We start from the raw sequence: 6,084 nt of genomic DNA on the forward strand, positions 1-6,084 counted from the left end.
TCTAAAAACTATGTGCGTGTTATGGTCTGGTGCGTGTTATAGAGCGAAAAATACGGTAAATACTGTGCCACTTAATTGGTAAAAAAAAACCCACTGAGCTTTTTACAGTATACAATATAAAAAATACATAGGAAAAATACCGATGAAATCAAACTTCTAAGAACTGGGCGTAAAATTTATCAGAACCTAGCTTGAAATTGACAGTTCCAAAGAAACGTACAAAATAAAATGGTTAGAGGGCTCCTTTTCTGGGAGCTGTTCCCCTTTTTGCTGTGATCCAGATGGGAAGGCCAGAAAAGGGTGAAATGGAAAAAAGCTGCGTCTTCCAAATGCCCTGGTGCATGCTGGGAGTTCTGTGGCTAAGGTCCTCAGTTTCCCATGCTCATGCCTACAGCTCCCATCATGCACTGCTGATGAAAGCATCATGTGATCTCTCAGTTGCCGCTGCTGCACCACACAGAATGCACAGGTCTTCTGAGACGTCCCCAAGTGAGGGAGAGGCAGGTATAATCACATACCCTCCCGCATTTCTCGGGTGCAAATAGGGACATCCTGTTCCATAACCAGTGCTATTTTTCTAGAAAAGGTGCCGGAACTCAGCATGTACACCTCCCTTGTTCTCTTATGATGGCAATGGCACCCACCTGAGAAGTGCAGGAACTGAGTTCTGGCAAGTTCAAGCTGAAAAAAGCCCTGTCAATAATAATAATACCCCGCCATCAGATTGGGTTGGGTGGTGTCAAAGACCAGACAGGATTAGAGCTCTGATGAGGAATGGTGGAAACCTCCCCTTCTCCCTGCTCTTGACCAGGATCCTGAAGCTGCCCAGGAACAATGGAGCAGCATAGATTTAGAGAACTGGTTTGCAGAGGGGCATAGTTCGGAAAACAACAGCTGGGCAGAGCTGAGTGGGGAACAGCTAGGACGGGTCAGCAAACTTACTGAGCCTCAGGTCAGTGTCTCCAGCACCGATCGGAGGGCGGGGGAGCGCGTGCCCATACGCATGCGCACGCACTATTTTCTGCGCACCTCCAGGTCGGAGGAACACCAGAAATAGCTTGTGTGCATGTGCACAGGCCTCCTGCGACCTGGATGTGCACTGGAAAAAATGCTTGTGCATGCTCAAATAACGCGCATGCACACAAGCTATTTCCGGTGCTCCTCCGACCTGGAAGGGGGCAGTCACGCAGCGTGGAAAGAGCGGGCAGTGGGGGGTCACTGTGGGCCGGATAAACGAGTCCCTCAGGCCTTATCCGGCCCGCGGACCTTAGGTTGGGGACCCCTGAGCTAGGAGAAGCAGAACAGGAAGAGAGAGATAACTGACTCCCCTTCGCTTGATAGTGTCCAGCCTATCTCTCCAAAGTCATGGAAAGCTGATAAAGTTGCTATGCAGAAGGCTCAGTGGTTGCAAGATCAGGTTGCAAGAAGGGGAAATGACGATGACTCGGAGGCGGGGGGTGGGGTGGAGGAAGAAAACTTAATTGGGAGCACCTGCGCTCCGAGAATGGCTGCTGTGTTCTTTTGCTGTGATCATTAAATGCTCTTAAATTGCTAAGGGACTCTAATTGGTTTGTTCTGCTGATACACAGCCAAAGTAGGGGGGGGGGAGGAGCTGTTTCTCCGAAGCCTGACAGGTGGGTTGCAACACACATAAAAACATAATAAAGCATCAAACATATAAGAACCTACTTATACAGGGCTGCCTTCATACGTCTTCTAAAGCTTGTGGAGTTACTTATTTCCTGGGCTCAGGTTGCATAACTCCCTACCCTCCAACATTTCTCCACTGAAAATAGGAATATCTAATACAGTGGTGCCTTGGTTCTCAAATGCCTTGGTTCTCAAACGCTGAAAACCCGGAAGTAAGTGTTCTGGTTTTCAAAAGTTTTTCAGAAGCCAAACGTCCAATGTGGCTGTTGTTTCCGGGGCACCTGCACCAATCAAAAGCTGCGCCTTGGTTTTTGAACATTTCGGAAGTCAAACGGCCTTCCAGAATGGATTAAGTTTGGCGCTTTTGTTTTTGCTATTTATTTTGCATTTTTGTTTTTGAGGCTTTTTTGGTTAATTTGTTTTTGCGACTTTGTGGAACCCAGTTCAGGTACTGATTGACTGATTGTGTGACTGCGGAAATGGATAAAAGCCCCCCATCAGTGACTATCATCAGTGCATCATGGTAATTTGCTGTTTTAGGGGTTGTTTTTAAAAGTCTGGAATGGATTAATCCGTTTTGCATTACTTTCTATAGGAAAGTGTGCTTTGTTTGGTTTTCGAACAGACTTCCGGAAAGGATTAAGTTTGAGAACCAAGGTACTACTGTACCCTCCAACATTTATCCGATGAAAATAGGGACATCCTAAGGCAGGGGTCAGCAACCCGCGGCTCCGGAGCCGCATGTGGCTCTTTTACACCTTTGCCACGGCTCCGGGGCGGATACTAGCGCGGGGAGGAGGCGCATTGTGCGCCCCGACACTCCCCACTGTGGCGGGCGCTGTACTGGCTCTGACGTCGCATGGGGGCGGTGCGTGCGTTAGTCATGCACCGTCCGACGTCGCCCGCCCGCTACATTGTAAGGGGCATGTACGCCGGTCACTGCATTGAAAGGGGGCATGTACGCTGGTCACTGTTTTGAAGGGGAGTGAAGAACACACACACACACACACAAAGGTAACTTGTTAATTTAACGTTTATTTCTATGAGGAGGAGTAATTCTGAGGGGTCAAACAAAGAAATAATAAAAAAGTGACAAAAAAGTTATTTTTATAATGACGAGTTTTGCGGCTCCCAGTTTTTTTTTCTTCGGAAACGGGTCCAAGTGGCTCTTTTTGTCTTAAAGGTTGCAGACCCCTGTCCTAAGGAAAAGTGAGACATTCTGGGATCAAATCAGAAACCAGGATGGCTTCTGTAAATCCGGGACTGTCTGGGTTCCTCCTCTCTCCTGCATGGGGTGAGTGGGGGGACTCTGTTGCAACAGATCAATAAAGATCAGGCTTACTAGCTGCTTTGCTTCTCAATATTCTCTGGTTGGCCTCTGTTATTTTCTCGTACTAATAGGGAACCCACTTAAGGACTCTATACGGGCTCTTGGATACCCCAGAAGGGATTCCCTGGAGATGGGAAGGTGGTGCATGAAGTCCCAGATTAAGTCGCCAGCATCTCCAGTCAAGGGACTGTGAAGGTTTTCCCTGATCAGAAACTGGCACCCAACTCCGCCTAAGGCACCTTCATGCATTCTGAGTGGCAGCATAGCGCATGCCGCTGGGTCAGAAATAGAAACTATAAGCAGCTCGTGAAAAAAGTAGACGTTAGATTAACTGTGCCGTGCAAAGAGGTCCTTCCTATTTAGTCTGTTGTCTGCCCTGAATATTAATGATTGCTAAGCTTCTGATGGGGGGGGGGAGGAGACCCCAATTCTGGTAAATTGCAGCGTGCAAATTGGGTAGGCGTATGCAAAATAAGCAGATCTATCCGGATAATTTCCCTCCACTTCCATTGTGCGTGACAAATTCTGTTCAATTGACAGAACAGCGTGATTTACTCAGAACATGAGAGCACCCGGTGCCAACACTAGAGGGTGCTGCCTGCCTATTTAATTGGAATCAATGAACAGCGGAATTGTCCGAAGGGCCCATAAGGGTCATCTAGTCCAACCCCCTGCAATGCAGGAATCTGCAGAAGGACAGAGTTGTTTTTTCACTTGATCTGCTTTTTTAATTTCCCCCCGTTCCAACCCAAACAGGAACTTTGACATGATCAGAGAACCTTGATTCAGAAACTGTAGAATATGTATTTCTAATGTATTCATTGCTTTGGGGTACCGGTTTCAAATTCTGCAGAACTCTCCATCAAGGAAGATGTTGCATGACCCAGTTGTGGAACAAAGCAGTAGGCTGGTAAAAAAATCAGAGTTGATAGCTTAACCCTATGATCAGCTTGTTGCCTTTGGGAAGAGCTGCCTTTGGGAAGACCAACCTGAAACCATTTTTGATTCCCAAACTGACCAAATGTTTTCTCTGCGAGGTCAAAGGAAAATGGTAAAGCCTCCCCATTGTCTTTTCCTTCACAAATCCTGTCTTAAGGGCATGTCTGTCTGTGTCTGAATAGGGTGAACCTGTGACCTGGCTCAGGAACTAAGTATTTATCATTACAAAAGACTAGCCAGGCTCCCCAGGGTATCCAATCAAGTGAGCATTAACAGGTAACCTGTCAGACGAGATAAACAACGCACTCAGATTTCTGCTGTAGACTGCCTTTTCTGTGATGAAGGTATGATGTATCTGGGGTGGTGGTCTTGGGTTACACCCCTTCTGTGATGTATGTATGATGTATGGAGGGGTGGTCTGGAGCTCCAGGGCAGGGAATTTAAAATGTCTATATAAGGGTGGGCAAACCTTGGTTCTGGGTTCCTGCATGTAAGGGGAGCACCCTGTTGCAACAGATCAATAAAGATCAGGCTTACTAGCTGCTTTGCTTCTCAATATTCTCTGGTTGGCCTCTGTTATTTTCTGGTACCAATAGGGAACCTACGTAAGGACACTATATGGGCTCTTGGGGCAATCAGAGGCAGAACATCTCTAGGCATGACTGGGAACGTTCCCGGCCTGAGAACCTCTGCCAATCAGTATTATACATCATTGAGCTAGATAATGGCAGCTTCTCTTATTCCTGTTTAAATCAGATCTTTATTCAGGATCATGAGGACTACAGCCTTGCTTTAGCTTTTTGACACCCTGCAGAAAGATTGGAAATGGAATTTTAATATAAGCAGCTGTGTCAACACTGGTTACGTTTTAAATAACTGCTTTTAAATGTTGTATTTTAAATTGTTGTCACCCTTGGACCTTAGGGTGAAGGGCATATAATAAACTAAAATAAGTAAATAAATTTGAAGGCTGTCAATCACTCATGTGAATGTATTTTCCCATCTTGTGTGCGTGGAGAGAAAGAGAGAGGTGTAAGTTTTATCCAATTTTTTATTTTGCAATGTTAACGGATGGGGGAGAATTTTATTTGTGTTTTCATGAGAAACTTTCCAGTGGGCACTTCTCAAACACACCCGCCAACCAGGTTGTTCTCAGAGCAGTCCATTGAAATGAATGGTTCACAGCTAGTTGAGCCAATTGCTCTGAGTATGACTAATGTTGCACACAAGCCAAATATCATTTGACATTTGCAGCTCTCTTGATTTTCCTGTGCAGTTTTGCAACCAGTGTGTACAAAAATGTATTTGTTTGGGGGGGGGAAGTGGGTTGTAATCAATGTTCTTCCTACTCAGGGTAAACTAGACCCATTGAACCTGGTGGATATTGCAATCTTGGGTCCATTCATTTCGATGGATCAGCTCTGAGTACACATTGATATACCTGCATTAATGAAAGCTACATGCGTTATCCCGGGACGTGGGTGGCGCCGGGATGCGGGTGGTGCTGTGGTCTAAACCACAGAGCCTAGGACTTGCCGATCAGAAGATTGGCGGTTCGAATCCCCGCAACGGGTTGAGCTCCCGCTGTTCGGTTCCAGCTCCTGCCCACCTAGCAGTTCGAAAGCACGTCAAAGTGTGAGTAGATAAATAGGTACCGCTCTGGCGGGAAGGTAAATGGTGTTTCCGTGCGCTGCTCTGGTTCGCCAGAAGCGGCTTAGTCCTGCTGGCCACATGACCCGGAAGCTGTACGCCGGCTCCCTCGGCCAATACAGCGAGATAAGCGCATCAACCCCAGAGTCGTCCGCGACTGGACCAAATGGTCAGGGGTCCCTTTACCTTTACATGCATTATCCTTGCTTGCAAAACTGTGTGCATCAGTCAAAATCTGTGTACTTCATGAGAGATTTCCACAAAAATTATGACAAAATTTCCACCAGGATGCTTTTATTTTATTTTTATTTTTAAAGTAGGTTCGTACCCAGTGGCAGTCACACTTTGCTGTAAATCCATTTAAATTAATGGACCTGACTAATGTAGGTCCATAAATCTGAACAGGTCTGCTCTGAGTGGAATATAGAGGGTAACAACCCAATATCCATAGCTGTCAACTTTTCCCTTTTCTTGTGAGGAATCCTATTCAGAATAAGGGAATCTCCCTTTAAAAA

This window comes from Podarcis muralis, chromosome 18 (genome assembly GCF_964188315.1).
Source record: "Podarcis muralis chromosome 18, rPodMur119.hap1.1, whole genome shotgun sequence".
Lineage (NCBI taxonomy): Eukaryota > Metazoa > Chordata > Lepidosauria > Squamata > Lacertidae > Podarcis > Podarcis muralis.